At 39.5% G+C, this 18,033-nt stretch overlaps 1 non-coding gene across 1 annotated transcript; it reads left to right on the top strand.

Annotated features, from left to right (window-relative positions):
* Nucleotides 1-1,440: 1,440 nt before the first annotated feature.
* On the top strand, nucleotides 1,441-1,604 carry LOC142460264 (U1 spliceosomal RNA). Its single transcript, XR_012786508.1, has one exon. It is a non-coding gene; the product is annotated as a U1 spliceosomal RNA (small nuclear RNA).
* The last annotated feature ends 16,429 nt before the right edge of the window (nucleotides 1,605-18,033 follow it).

Here is an 18,033-nt window from a genome sequence, read left to right as displayed (position 1 = left end):
CATGATTAGAGGAGGAAACAACAGAAAGTTGCTTAAATAATGAAACTGCAAACCATAATTTAATGACCAATTTAAGTTGCTGAGAATAGAAAATAGTAATAGCGATGCTTACCATTACTGTGACCTATGTTTATTACCCAAATTGTAGGGAACTGTAGCCTACCTAGTTTCTGGTTGGTCCTGTTCATTGCTGTGCATGCTGTTGCCTCATAAAATGGGAGAAATCAGCTGGAGTAAACACTCCTTAAATTACTTAATTACATTTTTAAGCCTTTACAATTAAATTTGGGAGCCAAGATAGATTAATGTATTCAAGTGGCTCTAACTCCTTCCTCCCACATCCTGTCTTAATCCACTATTTAAATTCTGCATATAATTCTCCTGTAATATTTTTACATGAAATGTGTATAATTTAGTGAACTAAAGATCCATGATTTTCTTTGAACATTCCCATTTCATGAATGAGAAAAACTGTCGTAGTAGCAACATAGACTGTATCGCCTCAATTCTACTGTAACCCAGATGTGCTAGGGCCTCATGACCAATATCTAATTGGAAGCCCTGGTAACATTGTCAGGTTATCCTTGGATTGGTAAGTATAAAGTTGGAAGTTCAAATCCATCTCATCTTCTTGATGCTGGGAGAAGATTAGGCTATTAGCTTCTATAAAGATGGATAGCCTCCTCCAAAATTCTATATAAACTTTCTATGTGTGTTCGTCCACGTAGACTAGGGAAACACATCCATGGAAACACTCCTATGTGTATGAGAGAGTTTTATATCAAGGAGTAATTGTACAGTAAGAAAGTATCCCAACCCAGTCCAGTGCAAGTCCATAAATCGGATATTAGCCCATATGTCTGATACCGATCTATAAAGTCCTCTTCAGACTCAGGAAACACATGCAATGACATCAAATGCAGGATGATCACAGGTCAGTGGGTAGAAAGTCTTTGGATCCAGTGGCAGTGTAAGCATCTCATTGCTGGCAGGGGTCTCTATGTGGCTTCTCCAGCTAAGGGGACTAGTGTAGTTCCATATGTCCTGTCAGTAGAGTATCTTCCAAGGGAGTGAGTACAGAGGAGAGAGGAAATACCAGTTTTCCAAGAATCCTCAGTGTAAGGCCATGCCCACAAAGGCCTCATTGGCTATGACCCGATTGACAGACGAGATTCCACCCCTTCACTCTTGGAGTCCCAAATTGACACCAGATTATGTCACTACCACACTATGAGTGGGAATGGAGTTTGTGGCAGAGTTGGCTGCCTTGAATCATTGACCTAGAAAACAAATCACTACCCAAAGCATCAGTGCTCAAAGTGTGTTCAGTAGAGATTATATAAGGTGCATTGATGGCACGGTTCTAAAGCACTCAGCTGCTAACTAAAAGGTCCAGTGGTGGAACCAGCTAGCTACTCTGCAAGAGACAGATGTGGCAATATACTTACCCGGCAGGAGAGAGACCATGATCACGAAGGTGGTTTTCCCAGGGCGAGGCCTAACCATTGCACTCCGAATATGCTGATCCCTGCAATTTCCCCAAATGTGGGAAACTCGACTGCATAGTTTGTGGTAGTGGGGGACTGTGTTCGTGCTCTCCCCTGTTGATAGATAGATAGAAGATAGATAGATAGATAGATAGATAGATAGATAGATAGATAGATAGATAGATAGATAGATAAAGGGGGGGAGGTAGAGACAGATGTGGCGATCTGTTTTGCATAAAACCTCCTCAGATACCCTGTGGGACAGTTCTATTCTGTCCTACAGCCTTGTTTGGATTTGGACTGTACTTAATAGCAATGGATTTGTTTTGGGTTTTGTTTCTTGGTAGAAATTGTATAAGCATCCCTTGTAGAACTATGCTTAAATGTTTAGCTGTTAACCCAAAGATAGGTATTTTAAAGTTATTAGTGGTTCCTCTGGAGAAAAGTACTAGTGATTTGTTCCCATAAAACAATGACACCCTAGGGGAATTTTTGAGTCAAGTCTACTCTGTCCTATAGGCTCAGTATAAATAAGAATCCTGCAAGGACACTCAGCAACAGAGATTACACAGAAAACATGGATGTTTGTCTATGTGTGGCATAGCACACAGTATTTTTACATCATCCTAAATAATCTCCATAGCAAACCTATAGGGCAGAGTAGAATAGCCCCATAGGACTTCTAAGGTTGTAAATATTTATTGTAAGATATTGCCACATCTTTCTCTCGCAGAGCAGCTGGTTCCAATCATTGACCTTTTAATGAACAGCTTAGCACTTTAAGAACTGTGTAACCAGTACTTCTTGTTTAAGCTCTACTAGAAGTCTCTTCCCTAAATGATGCTTCTTTTCCACTGGTTTCAAATGTTCTTTTATGGATGTCTCTACACATGTCTCCTCCAAACTGCTCCTCTAACTCCTTTCTTTTCACTCTCTCTTCCGTATCATAAACAGAAATGCATTCATGTATAATTTACAAATTTGTATCTCCACACACATTATTGCCCTTTTTAAAAGAATTTTAAAATTAAATAGTATAAAAATTGAATTTGTTTGGAGATGGAATCAAGATGGCATCCAAGTAGAGTAATCTGTCCAGTTCACCTGCTGTTAAATCAGAAAGTGAGAAAGGAGGCAGTATTGGGAGGCTGGGTGCTAAAAATAGATTCAGTGAACTATAGTCTGGTTGAGCCATCCCCCTGAAATTTTTGCCTATGGAAAAATTCAAGAACTCACTGAAATGTCCTAAGTTCACTGTATCTCCCATGGGACTCCACTAAACCTTCACCAGATCCAGTGGGATGGCATCTGCCACCCCATCCTGCACCCAAGAGCTGAGACTCACAGCGTGCAGTAATTTTACCAGGCCACTGTCTAAAGGTAGTCATAGTGTCGGGCTCACAGAGAGCCACTGAGAACTAGTCACAAGACCTCACACCAAAGTCCCTCTCTCTGTTATCCACACCCCGCTTCTACATTCTCAGGCTTTGTATCCCTCCCTCCCCAGGCAGGAATGAAGAACTAAATTGGCTATCCCCTTTCTTCCTCTCCCCAGCTCCATGCCTGCCAGCCTGGGTAACATAGATAATTAGTCACTAATTTGCAGCAATTGAAGAGCCGTTGGGATATTTACCCATGACATAGCTGTGCAGAAGAGAGCCCAGAGTAACACAGGAGTTCAACTTGGGGTGGGGAGGGGTAATTCATATCCAAAGTCACTATGCTAATCTGGTACCTCTTCCCTGGGAGACAGCGTGACATAGCTGTGAAACCCTGGCACCCCAACAAGCCCATTATAAAAAAAGATTTTTAATATATATATTTTTCTTTTTTAAAAGATTTACAATTCCAGGCTGTGTTCTTTGGTGTAACTTTGAAATTAAGCCACCAGAAACCTGGTCCTGGCCTATTATAATAGTATTAATATAACAATACAGGCAGAATTCTAATCCCCAGAGAAAAGTTAACATAACAAAACAGGAAAACAAACAGGGGCTGAAACCCACAGTCCAAGCAAAAACCGGACCTACCAGTTTTGGGCTCCACAGAGAGTCTATAAAAGACTGCAAACTGTGGCCAGACAGGCCAGACCAGGCCCATGTCCATGCTGAAGGCCCATCCCAACCTGGCCCAGTGGCATACCTACAGTCACCAGTCTAAACCCACCTCTGAGGTCCCCAAATGCAGTGGGTCACTGAGTTGCCATGTTACCTCACCTACACAGCAGCCTGGCCCACCATCCTGAAAGGCCACAGGTAGTCCCAAAAGTCACTCTTACCAATCCCACAGAGAAAGAACTCACTGCCCCTTGGTCTCATCGGGAACATGGCATCCAGTTCTACCAAAATGACACAGAGACAGCAAAATACACCAACATGTTGAACAAGGATGCAAGAAAAAATGCAACAGCCCTAAAACTAATGATGCTCAAAGAAGAAACTGACATTGAAGAAATCTTCAGGATGCTGCATGGAGTAGTACAGGATATGGGGAAGCAATGCAGATTAAGGACACAATGATAGAGGAGATGAAGTCCGCAATAGCGGATGAAGTACACTTACCAAAAGGAAGTACAGGAACTAATGGCTAAGGTAACAGAAGCAAACCACAAGATAATGAACCTCACCCAAAAGACAAAGAGGCAAAGATTCATACCATTGATCTTGAGAGCAATCAAGAATATTTCAACAAATGAGAAAGATAGTCAAACAAGAAAATCAAAGAGATGGAAGAAACCTGAGAACAATGACAGATGCTATGAATAGGAGTAATTGGTCTTCCAGAACAAGATACAATGAAGAAGTCAACAGTTAATTTAACTAGGAAATTCCTGGAAGCAAACTTCCCCATCTTAATGAAGGAGAATCAAATATTTCACAGAAAGCAGAGAGGGCATCAATTAGATTAAACCCCAGGAAGAACTCACCAAGGCACATAATTAAATTATCCAACTTCAAGGAAAAAGAGAAAGTTTTAAGAGCAATAAAGGTGGTCACATACGATGATGCTCAGGTAAGAATATGCTCAGACCTATCAGCAGATACCATGAAGAGGAGAAGAGAGTTGAGTATTGGTAAAAGGGAACAGAGGAAAGATCTAGGAAGCAATACTATGGATAGAGGTATAAACATAGGTGTGTACTCATGTAAATATATTAATTCATAAAAATAGAGTTATTGGCAAAGGTACATATATTTATATGGGAATGCATTGAGGAAGTGGATGGACTTTGGGTCTCTGCTCAAGCCTTCCCTCAATGCAAGAACACTTTGTTCTAACAACCTGGCATTCTGTGATGCTCATTCTCCCAACATGATCATTGACAAAATGAGTGCATAAGCAAATGTGGTGAAGAAAGTTGATGGTGCCTGGCTATCAAAAGATATATCGTCTGGGGTCTTAAAGACTTGAAGTTAAACAAGTGACCACTTACTAAGAAGCAACAAGTCCACATGGAAGAAACACACCAGCCTTGTGTGATCATGAGGTGACAACAGGATCAGGTAATGCACATCAGAAAACCACAAACAAAAACATGTTGAGAATGAGGCAGGTCGGAACAGAGACCCCAAACCCATCTGTAGACAATAGGACATCCCCTCACAGAACAGTCACAAGGAAGGGATGAGTCAACCAGTATAGCACCAATGAAACATATAATATTCCTTTGGTTTTTTGAGGCTTCCTCACCCTAGGTGAATAATCATTTCACAAAACATAGCTTCTTAAAATCAAAGAAATGGGGTATGCAGGTTGTTGGTTTTTTATAATTTTCTTTATTATTTAAAATTATAGTTATACAAAAGTCACACTTCTTTTTTACCGAATGATATAAATACAAAGATGTATATTAAAAAAGTTAATACGACCTCCCCACACTCAATTCTACTTTGTGAGGTCACCAAGTTTAAAAACCTGCTACTATCTTTCTACCTCAGGGCTTCGAACCTGTTCCCAATGTCTCAGTTACTGCTGGTTGAAAAGAAGGGCAGCATACACTGCTTCGACTGTGTGTCAACAGTGCCCTTTGATCGGGCACTGCTGCCTGTTTCCGACTGGTGCCAAAATCCTCTCAGTGCTATCAAGTCCATTACGATTAGGTTGCTATGCAACCTGCATTCCACAAGCCATGACTGAACCATTTGGAACAGTTAAAAGCTCTGTTTTATATACTGTGAAAGAGAAGAATGTAAACCATGTGGGGTTTTTGATTATCATCGTTTTTAGCAAAATGAAATTATACTGTGTGTTTACACAAATAATGTTCATTTTATACATTTTTTGACAACTGATTTGTGGGTATTTTGGTAAATGTGTTATGCTATTTTTTAGAGCACTGTGTAAAAAAGTTAAAATAGACTGATTCCATAAATTCTTCACAAGAAGAGGGAGGGCATAGTTGGCACAAAAAAGGTAACATAATGATTATCTACATAAAAGTACAGTACTCGATTTGGATGTATTATCTAAAATATATCCGAGCTGTTAATAAGTAAATTTAAAACCAATGTTTAAATAGTGTTGCTCTAGTTGATTTTGACTCTTAGGGACCCTAAGAGAGAGCAGGACAGCCTCACAGGTTTCATAGTCTATAAACTTTATGGCAACTGATCTTCATGTCTTCTCCCACAGAGAGGCTGGATGGGTTAAGACTGCAAACCTATCAATTAGCAGTCAAGCACTTAATCATCCCACAGGGCTCCTTCCCAAATAATTACAACCCTCAGCACTCTATGGAGTGAATTTCTAGCACACCTTCAGTTACTATGAGAATAGGAACAGGTTTTGTGTTTGTTTATGTGAGAAATGTGTTGTACATCGTTTTTCTTGTGTGTGACTTTGTTATTTTTTTTAATTTTTAATAGTTTTATTGGGGGCTCATACAACTCTTATCACAATCCACACACACATCCATTGTGTCAAGCACATTTGTACATTCGTTGTCCTCATCATTTTCAAAACATTGCTCTCCACATAAGCCCGTGGAATCACCCCCTCATTTTCCCCTCCATCATGAACCCTCGATAATTTATAAATTATTATTATTTTGTCATGTCTTACACATTCAAACATCTCCCTCCATTCACCCACTTTTCTGTTGTCTGTCCCACAGGGAAGAGGTTATATGAGGATCCTTATAATTGATTCCCCCTTTCTATCCCAACTTCCCTCCACCCTCTGATTTTGCCACTCTCACCACTGGTCCTGAAGGGTTCATCTGTCCTGGATTCCCTGTGTTTCCAGTTCCTGTCTGTACCAGTGTACATTCTCTGGTCTAGCCAGATTTGTTAGGTAGAATTGGGATTATGATAGTGGAGGGAGAGGGGGAAGGAAGCATTTAAGAACTAGAGGGAACTTGTAAGTTTCATCCTTGCTACACTGCACCCTGACTGGCTCCTCTCCTCCCTACGAGCCTTCCATAAGGGGATGTCCAGTTGCCTACAGATGGGTCTTGAGTCCCCACCTAGCACTCTCCCTCATTCATAATGATAAGATTTTTTATTCTTTGATGCCTGATACCTAATCCCTTCGACACCTAGTGATCACAGAGGTTGGTGTGCTTCTTCCATGTGATCTTTGTTGCCTCTGATCTAGATGGCTGCTTGTTTACCTTCAAGCCTTTAAGACCCCAGATGCTATATCTTTTGATAGCCAGGCACCATCAGCTTTCTTCACCACATTTGCTTATGCACACATTTGTCTTTAGTGATCAGACTTTGCTATTTCCTACCAGTAAGTCCCTCAAAACTCAAACTTATTTTCATCAAGTTGATTCTGACTCATAATAACCCTATAGGACAGGGTAGAATCGCCCCTTTGGGTTTTCAAAACTTAAAATCTTTATAGGAGTATACAGCTTCATTCATATCTCAGCTTAGGAATGGCTGTTTAGCAGCTAATTTGTAACCCACAATGCCATCTAGTCACTCAATTACTAGTTGAAAGACTGGTAGTTTAACCTCAGCCAGAGGAGTCTCAGAAGACAGGCTGGGTGGTTTTTCTGTAGAAAGGTCACAACCTTGAAAATACTATGGAGCAGTTCTACTCTGTCCATATGGGATCATCACAAATTGGAGTTGATTCAAAAGCAACTGACAACAATTTCCCATCAAACTCACATAGAGATGGAGAAATAGATGTAAGTATGAAGTATGTATTCATGTCAGTCTTTTACACTTTTGCTTAGGGAGTTTTTAGGTCTCACTTACATATTCTAATATTTGCTCTTTTAAGCATTTGGTGAATTTTAGTAATTGTTAGAGAGCCATAGAACTTCCACTCAAATCAATATATTGATTCATTCCATCATTCTAACATTTTTTTACACCGTTTCTTCTCATTTCTGGCCCTAGACAACTACCGATCTGATTTCTATCACTACAGTTTACACTTCTCTAGAATTTTCGTGTGTGTGGTAAATTCTTGCCAACTTTTAAAAAAGATTGCATGCAGTAGCTGTGCAATTACGCATTTTACACTGAAACGTAAAGCGTTTCAGTTGCTGCACATTCTTGTCAGCACTTGGTATTTTTAGGCATTTTAATTGTACCATCCAAATGGTGTGTAGTGATTTCTCACTGATTTGCCTTTCATGATGACTAGAGATGTTGACTTTTTAAATTTTTCTTATATTTAGCATTTTTGTGTTAGTATTGTCTGTTTACATATTTCTCCTTTTAAAAGTAGGGTTATTTTCCTCATTATAAGTAAGTTGTGAGTTTTTGTCCTATGTCCTACATACAAGAGTCCTGTCAGAAATATCCTAACCAATTGCCAATCTTTTCATTTTACTTAATTGGAACTGTTTTTTGAGGGAGGTACTTTTTAATAGCAAAGTTTCAAAATTATAAATAATTTTATCTTTCTCCCCAATTTTAGCATTGCATATCCTATTAATAAATCTTTGTAGAACCCACAGTAACAAACATTTTATCTTATGTTTTATTCATGAGATTCAACAGCTTCAGGTTTTATAATTAGATTTGTGATCCGTGTGAGTTAATTTGTACATGACATACATGACGGGGTATGTTTTATTTATTTTTTTCTCCATAGGTAGTTCGTTGTCCCAAAACCATGAGTTGAAAGAGAATTTTTGTTGGAATGTTTTTTATTCTGGTACAGTATGTTGTTGTTATTAGGTACAGTCAAGTGGCTTCTGATTCATAGAGGCTATGTGACAGAGTGAATTCTGCTCCATAGGGGTTCTGGGCTGGAACCTGTAGGGGAGGAGGTCACCAGGTCTGTCTAATGTGGGTGCCTGGACAGGTACAAGCCCTCATTGCTCTCATGCACAGCAAAGCACCTTCCGGTTGCCTACTGGCCTGTTTGGGAATGTATACAGAAGGTCATATTTTCACTGCAACCATTTTAAAGTGTGCGTCCCCACTAAGTGAAATACACTGAATAGATAGTACAGAAAGTTATTTTAAAGCGTACATTTAAATTGTTAAATTAAATTTTATACATTATAAGACAGGACTCGGTTGTTAGGTACCATGGAGTATGATCCAATATATAATGGTTTTATCTGTAATAGAATGAACTGTCAATTTGTTCCTTTATGAATAATCAATCATATCAATAGTTCCTATCACCTTCTTCTCACAAGATTAAAAATGGTATTCCTTATATTCTAATTTAAAATGCATATTTGGAAGCATTTAAGATTTTATTCCATTCCATGGATACATTTTTTTTCATATTCAAAACAGAATTCTCTTTTCACAACTCCTTTTAATCTGTTCCTCTTTCCATTTTTTTCTTATCTCATGAAATTGTAAATGCCCATTAACCTGATTGGTCAAGCCAATAATCCAGTTATTAGCCACTAGGTTTCTCTTTCCTTTGCCACTATAATCAGTCTATATGTGTATTAAAATGTGACCATATTGACAAGACCTCTTGAAAGTGTTGAAAAGATGTGACTTTTAAAACTAAGGTATACCTAACCTAAACCATGGCATTTTCTATCATTTCACATGTGTGTGAAAGTTGGATATTGAATAAGGATGACTTAAGAAGAAATGATGCATTTGAATTATGGCACTGTCAAAGAATATTGAAAGTACTATGGATTGCCAAAAGGACAAACGGATTTGTCTTAGAAAAAAATATAGCCAGAATTCTCCTTAGAGGCAAAGATGATAAGACTTGTCTCATGTACTTTGGACATATTGTCAGTAGAGATCTGTCCCTGGAAAGGAATGTCATGCTTGGGAAAGTTGAGGGGCAGAGGAAAAGAGGAATCTCCTTGGCAGAATGGATTGACGTAGTGGCTGAAAGAATGGGCTCAAACATAAGAATTGTTGTCAGGATGGAGAAGGACTGGGCAGTGTTTCATTGTGTGTGGTTGCTAAGACTCAGAATCAACACATGGGAACCCAACAACAACAAACATTAACCCACTACCACTGTTCAAAGAGTCGTCTGGAACCATTCTCTACTCTTACACCATGCTGCTGGACGCTCACTGACCCTGTCTCCATCCTGACCTCCTTTCTGTTTTGTGACCATCCAAGTTTGTTCCTGTCTCAGGATCTTTGGATTTGGTATTCCTTGTGCCTGGGAAAACCTATCACTGGTGTAGTAGAGGTGATCTCTCTTTTTTTTCATTTTTAAGACATCAGATTAAATGTTAACAACTCAGAGAGACTTGCTAATCTTACTACTGCCTTTCTCTCTGATCACCATCATAAAATAACTTGTCTACTTGTCTTTATAATACTTATCACTATTTGATTTTGTCCAAGGAATAAATTAGTTCTAGTGCCATCCCCCAAACGCAAACTTTTAAAAATCAAAGACTTTGTTTATTTTACTCATGTTTTTACTCCTAGCACCTAGACGGTAATTGGTACACTAAGTACTTATGGGAGGGATGCATGGAGAGGACCTTTTTAATAAGGACCAACACAAGGGGAAATGAATGTCTTTTTTCACTGTGTTTTCTGTTTTCATGTCTTTTACGTAATGTTCCTGGCTATTTGTAGAAATTTATTTTTCTAAAACCTTCTATGTACGGTCTCCTTCTATTATAATCTTCCAGTGGCTGGTTTGAGTTTACGGTGAATACTTCACCCAGGGGTTGAATATTCACAATTAATAAGCTGTGCATCTGAAATACTGACAAAGCTGAAAATAATACTAAACAGACATTTCCACAGCTTGAACTCAGTCACTGGATCTTTTCATATTGAATATTTTTTCCTCATCTGCGTAAGAGGTGAATCAGCAACCAGAAGCAGGTCTGTTACTCAGGGACAAGCCAGAGCACAGGACTAACCTTGGTCAGCTTGGTTTCTACCCTACGTAGTGTCATAAAGATGTTGCACCTTCTGTAAGGCCACTAGCTCCAGGTTTGAGGAGTTCTCACTTCAGTAAGAGAGCGCTGGGCCCAGCCTTGGCTCAAGAGCATGTTCTCTGACAAAATGGTGTATTTCTGAGTTACAGAATTACAGTACCCTTTAGAGGTACGGTCACGGGACATGAGTACTGCTAACCAGCAAGCTCTCCCACTGGAAGATGGGCCTCAACTAGAGGCTCTGGGTATCCCACAGAGCGAAAACTCACACAAGACTGGTTCGCACACTTCAAACTTCCCTTAGGGCATGGATGTGACTTGATTCCCTCTGACTATTTCCCTAGTTGCTGTCAAGACTGGGAAATGGTCACTTGTATGTCCAGTGCTGCAGCTACAGTTTCCACTGCTCCTGTTGCTCTGACAACTCTTAGCAATGTGCCGTTCTGTGTAAGAGTGAGCCCTGGGGTCCGCAATCCTCCAGAAACTCTCCCTCAAGCTCCAAATGCCAGTTGATTCATTTTCCATTACAGCCACCAAAGGACCTATAGTAATTCTAAGGGAATTGTTGCTTTCCTTCAACATCTTTCCTCAAATAGCTGATTGTAACTCAGGTCTCCAGAGAAGACCCACGCTGCCTCTTTCATTCTTATGAAGAGAAAGTGAATTTCATCCTGTATTCATTGTTTTGAAACTAAAGAGGACTTTGAATAGAATCTAATTTAGTCCATACAATTTGCACATTGGAAAACTGTGTCTATTGTTGCCCTGTTACAGAACCTAGCATGCATAGTATCCACTCAAGTGTTTGTTGAACGAATGAATGCATGCATGGATGAATGGACCAATTTCAGGCAATGCTGATTTGTCCAAGATAACAGAGCAAATCTGTAGCCTAACAAAGACCAGAGAACATATTTTTCTCATTCCCGATTTTTAAATACTAAAGTAGGATAAAATGTTGAAGCAAGATTGAATTTTTTTAAAGACGCAGTAGGAAAAATAAGTAAATCAAATGTCATGCTCTTGTTGTTGCCACCAACTTGTTTCCCACTCCTGACAACCCATGTATAGCACACTGATGTCTTTTTTTACATAACAACTGCGTATCTAAACCGCAGGACTCAAGGTGTCACCAGAACTGCCTCCGCCTCAGGACCCAGCTAACTTTCTTAGTGTGTGAGCTTGGCAGGCTGTCTTCCGGTGAGAAGCGGAGGGCAGTGGGGAGGGGAGGAACACAAGAAACTGGGAGTCAGATGCGGGGAGAACGTTAATATTTCATAAGGATTATCAAAGCACCCAGCCGTCAAGTCAATGCAAAACCCAACATGAAAAATACTACTTTTCAGAAGAAGGAGATTTGAATTCAATTTTAGTGCAGTCTAATCTTGGGAAATAAGAAAATCCCCAAGGAGAGTCTTCTGAAAGCTTGGCATGTGGGGAACTGGCTCTGCATGACAAGGTAGAAACAACGTGTGCACGGGTTCCAAACCAAGCATGCTTCAGAATGACACTGACACTTTTTGCAAGTGTTGTTATTATCAGAGAGCCATTGAGTCCTGGTGACGTCTGACTCATAGTAACTTCAGGTGCAATAAAATGAAATGCTGCCCAGCCCTGCACCAGGCTCAAAGCCATTGCTGTGCTTGACCAAGATGTCGCTTTGGTGTCAGTCAGTCTTACTGGGGATCTTGCTCTTGTTCACTGACCTACTTTACCAAGTATGGTATGAGTTGAGTCCCTCCAAAAAAGATCTCTTTAGAATGTGAGATGAGGTCTTGTCATCCTCAAGTGTAAGTGGCTTTCCCTCTGACTGTATTTCTTCCTAGACAGATTTGTCTGCTCCTGACAGTGTATGGTATATACAATATTCTTCACCACCACCGACATGCGAGTGAAGCAACAATGCTTTGATCTCACTCATGCCTGCTTTTACATTCAGACAAGATTGAAGATGAGAAAAACCAAACAAAACATGACTTGGATCAGGTGGGCCTTAGTCTTCACAGTGACATTTTTGCTTTTTAGCACTTTGAAGAGGTCTTTTGCAATATACTTGCCCAATGCACTGTTTGACTTCTGGATGGTGGCTTCCATGCATGTTGACTGTAGATGCAGGTAAAATGAAATCCCTGGCAATGCCAATCCTTTCTGTGTATTACAATAATATTTAATTTAGAGGTCCTGTTAGGAAGATTTTTACTTTATTTATGATGACTGTAACATTTTATCTTCATCAATAAGCACTTTAAGTCCTCTTCAACTTTCAACAAATTAGGGTGTATCAACAGGTTGTTGAATTCCTCAATCCCTGATGTTGCCTTCTCCTTAATATAGGCCAGACTCTCTGATAATTTGCTCCACCTATAGATTAAATAAATAAGATGAAAGAATAAGTCCCTTCACACACCTTTCCTGATTTGAACTCATTCACTATCCCATTTTTCTGTTTGAATCACTGCTTCTTGGTCTATAGAAGTTAAAAATGGGAAAAATGGTCTGGCATTCTCTTTCTTTGCAACGTTGTCCATAATCTGTTATCATCTACAGAATTGAAAGCCTCTTGATTATTCATTTTAAACTTATTTGCTATGTTATCTCTGGGCCTATAAACCCCAGAATTTCTGTGTATGAGAATTGGGAAATGGCTTTTAAAACTTCCCAGCGCTTCTCTATATCCATCATGGAACTTCAACAGCTCCAGGCTAAAAGCAAAGGCTCCATTGGTCTGTCTTTGGAGAACTATCTCTATTCCAAACTTGAGCTGTGCCTGCGGAAAGTTGGATGTCCTTTTGGAGACATAAAATGTCCATATCATTATTAGATGTTGACTCAGTTCTTACTCACAGCAGTGACCCCACGTACAACACAGCAAAACCCTGCTGGGTCCTGAAACATCCTCACAATTGATGGTATGTTTGAACCTTTGGTAGCAGACACTATGTCAATCCATCTCATCAAGGGCCTTCTCTTTTGATGCTGCCCTTCTCGTTTACCAAACACGATGTCTTTTTTCTAGTGTTCTCTTAAGAACATATCCAAAGTACATGAGATGAATTCCTACCACCCTCACCTCTGATTGCATTCTGACTGTACTTCTTCCAGAACAGATTTACTTGATATTTGGGCAGTCCAGATCGACATTCTTCACTAACAGCACAATTAAATTATATTGAATCTTCTTCAGTCTTCCTTATTCAATGGCCTCCCTTCTAAGGAACATTCTGGCTCCATGGACATTCTATAATAGAGACCTAGAATTACTGTCAAGAGTTAGAGGCTCTGCCATGCATTACTCTTACTTCTTTCCAAGAAACTATTATGAGAATACAACTTGTTTTGGCATAAGTAATTCAAAACCTGAGAATTATCCGAATAGCTATATTACTATTTTCTAATAGAATAGTTCTGTTGAGAAAGCATAGGACAAAATTATCCTTCATATGTAGAAGCAAGACTTTTTCTTACGGGAATGCATATGCTCAGTATTGCCCAAGTAAAAGGAAAATAAGGCGCGAGCATGGTGAAATGAGAATACTTGACTTGAGTCCTATGGTTAATAGATTATACCCTAGAAAGAGTAGAGCTTTGCCCAAGGAAACACCCAGGCAAATTAGAAATTCAGAAAGTAGATGTCTCATCTGAAAGGCAAGGAATAAAGAAGGTAGTAGTGGGTCTAGGTCAGTGGCTTCTAAAACAGCCATAGTAGACTATACACTTCAGGAATTTAGTGTTCCCTTCTTAGAATAGGCCATGTTTCTAAATTTGTCCACTGGATGGTGACTTAGAAAGTGAACTTCTTTTGAATTTGACCCTAACTTTAAGAAGAATTTGAGTTGATCATGCATTGCCCTTAGAATGACTTGAAGTTGGAAGTTATAATGAGATTTTATTCCCTGATTTGAACTGTCAGTGATATCCAGTGGCCAGAGGTAGAACCGTAATACAGATATTTATATCTTGACTAGGCGCAGGATAAACTTAAATACCATAATTATGAGGAAACATCACAATGTTCATGGTAAATTCCACTAACTTTTCATCGTTCCACGAACTTTTTGAAGTCCCCCCGCCCCCACCGCCCCATGCCCCTCTTATTTACATTATATGTTTGGCAAAGAATATTGAAACTACCATGGTCTGCCAAATGAAAAAACCAAATCTATCTTGGAAGAAGTGAAGCCAGAATGCTCCATAAAGGCAAAGATGGCAAGACTTTGTCTCCCATATTTTAGATATGTTGTCCGGGGAAGGATATCGTGCTGGGTAAAGTAGCAGGGAAGCAGAAGGAGAGAGAGACCCTTGGCAAAAGGAATTCACACCATGACTGCAGCAACGTGCAGCACAGAGCCATCATGAAGGCGGCACAGAAGTTGGCAGTGTTTTTCTCTGGTGTGCTACATTGGGTCACTAGGAGATGAAACCAACTTTATTGCACCTCACAAGCAAACAGCATTATTCAGCAAGTTCAGATTATGAATAGACTTTTAACATAATGAACAGTTGCAGGACTTTGTGAAGCAAGAAACCTTGTGGTGTCAATTACAGTTCCTGGGCAATGCCTTCCAAATTCCACTAAATAATAAATGGTGTTTATTATTCATAGCTGTCCTGTGAGGTCTACTTACATTTTGAAAGAATCACTGGAACGGTTACAATTATAGTGTGCTTTTATTACCTAGTATCAATTTTTTGTGTACTCAGTTCATGTAACTGATGAATAACATTTCAACAGCAAAAAGGCATATATTTTAGGAATATCTTACATAGGCACTAATTTTTAACAGCATTAAAACAGCATGGCATCACTACTACAATTTATATATATATATATATAGATAGATAGATAGATAGATAGATAGATAGATATATAATGACAGTGAGACAAACTTCACATCTTCTTCTTTAAAATGTCTTTTCAAGATTGAATAATTAAATATGCATACATTACTTGATAATATATATGTATGTATATGTGATATAATTTGAACATACCAATCATTTTGACTCATTTTATTTTGGTTTGGGTGAAAGTTTACAGAACAAACGAGTTTTCTATTCAAGAAGCTATATGCATTTTGTTTCATAACATTAATTACTATCCCCTCAATGTAACAGCACTCTTCTACTTCCTCCCTGGGGTCCTTGTTTGTGGTCACCCATCTTTCCTGTCCATTCCTGCTTTATGAATCTTGCTTTAGGACAAATACTGCCCGTGTGGTATCAATCAAAATTGCTATTGTTCACTTTAGAGGGTTTTCCATTTTTTAGCTGAAAGGTGACCACGAGGGATGGATTCAATTCCAGATTTGTCACCTAAGGGCCATAGTCTTGGGGGTTCTTCCAATCTCTGTCAGACTAGTAAGTGTTTTATTATGATATTTATATTTTTCAGCATTTTTCTCCTACTCTATCTAGTGACTTTTATGTGAATCCTATTAAAGCTGTAAGTTGTGGTGGCTGGGCACAATCTAGTTCTTCTGGTTTCACAATAGTGGAGGTTGTGGTTCCTGTGGTACATTAGTCCACTGAACTAGTTGTTTTCTTGAGTAGTTAGTTTTTGCCACTCTTTGCTCCATAGGGGAAGAGACCAAAAGTTGTGTCTCGATGGCTACTTGAGAAATGTTAAGCCCCACCCAGCGCTTTGGAGTACTCAGGTCATGTGCATTCCAAGAGACATGCCTAGGGGACTATTGACAGATTGGACAAAGAGGAACTCTTTGGTTTTGGAATCTTGAGCTAGTGGGTTTTGTCAGATGCTGGGAAAGCTGGATCCCTGAAGAAATGCTCTGCTCTAGGTATGAAATATTAAATGGAGCCTGTGGGCACGTTGAAATGTTTGCTAGGTGATCACCAATGTAAGTGGGAGAAATGCATCAGTAAAAAGACAGGCTGAGTCTGGCCACGGACACCCATGGACCTGGTTTACAGGCACTAGAGGAGAAGATGAGAGTGGGTTGACTGGTTTGAAGTTCATGACCTAGCCCAAAGGGACTAGGGTTGTTGATAATTTGTGATGGGACTCATGGCCTAAAGGAAAGGCAGCCCATGGGCACCCTGGTGGGGCTAAATGAGAGTTGACCACTCATTGAGTTGACCAGAACCCAACAAGATGAAGACAAGATGTTTGAGCCTGTGACCTTGTGCATATTGCTGCTGGCTTTTGAATAGCCTGCCTGGTTTGACTTTGCTTATGGATGCAGAATTCACAAGGTTCCAACTGGAATGAAGATTCTTCACATCGAATAATATGATTGTCTCCTTAGAGCACTGGGTTAAAGTAAGTGGACCGTAGAGAAATTGGATACCCAAAATGGGGCAGATAAAGGCATGAGTGGATGGCTTACAAACTTTCATAGGTGGGGGAATATATTCATAGAAATATGTTCATAGGACTAGGGTGTAGATGTTTACACAAGTATAGGATATTTTTGTTTTATCACTTATAAAATAATATGTTTAAATAAGGATGACACATTGAGCTGTATGAATTTGAGTTTCATCCTGTTAGGTAGAGATACAATTTTATTATTTGTTTTTAAATTATATATGGCTAAAGAGTTGTGTAAAAATGTCAAATTGACAAGGGGTGATATGTGGTAGCTATGTAATCTGTTGTCAATTTGAGACTGAAGAGTGAAGGGGTGGGATTTAGTCTATAAATCAATTTGCAGCTTTATGACCTTATTTGGAGGTGCTAGATAAAGAGCTCTTTGGAGATGGGTCACATGCTTACTCCATGCAAGACATTACTGACAATGAGCCTGATGGAGCTACACTGATGCAACCAGAGCTCTGGACCTGGAATAGCCACAGGGAGATGCAGGCCCAGTGCAGAGATGTTTCTAACACCACTAGAGCCACAAGACTTTCCACCCACTGTCCTGTGATCATCCTGTATTCTGCATAATTGCATGTGTTTCCTGAGTCTGAAGAAGACTTTATAGATTAGCATCAGACATATGGGCTAATATCGGACTTATGGACTTGATCTGGACTAGGCTGGGATGTTTTCTCAATATTCAATTGCTTCTGTATATAAAGCTCTTTCTTATAACATATGAGCATCTATGAATTTGTTTATCTAGTCTACCCAGACCAACACAGTGTCTCTTCCCCATTTTATGGGGTTTGGTCCTTTATCAATGACTCGTGTCCACAGGTGGATGGACTTACTTCTGGTCCTCAATTATATTCCACGGGTCTGTGTCTCGTTGTTGTACCAAGTACCAAGCTGCTTTGACT

Source organism: Tenrec ecaudatus, chromosome 10, assembly GCF_050624435.1.
Source record: "Tenrec ecaudatus isolate mTenEca1 chromosome 10, mTenEca1.hap1, whole genome shotgun sequence".
NCBI lineage: Eukaryota > Metazoa > Chordata > Mammalia > Afrosoricida > Tenrecidae > Tenrec > Tenrec ecaudatus.
Note: the sequence above shows the minus strand (reverse complement) of the source record. Positions and strands in the feature narration are given on the sequence as shown.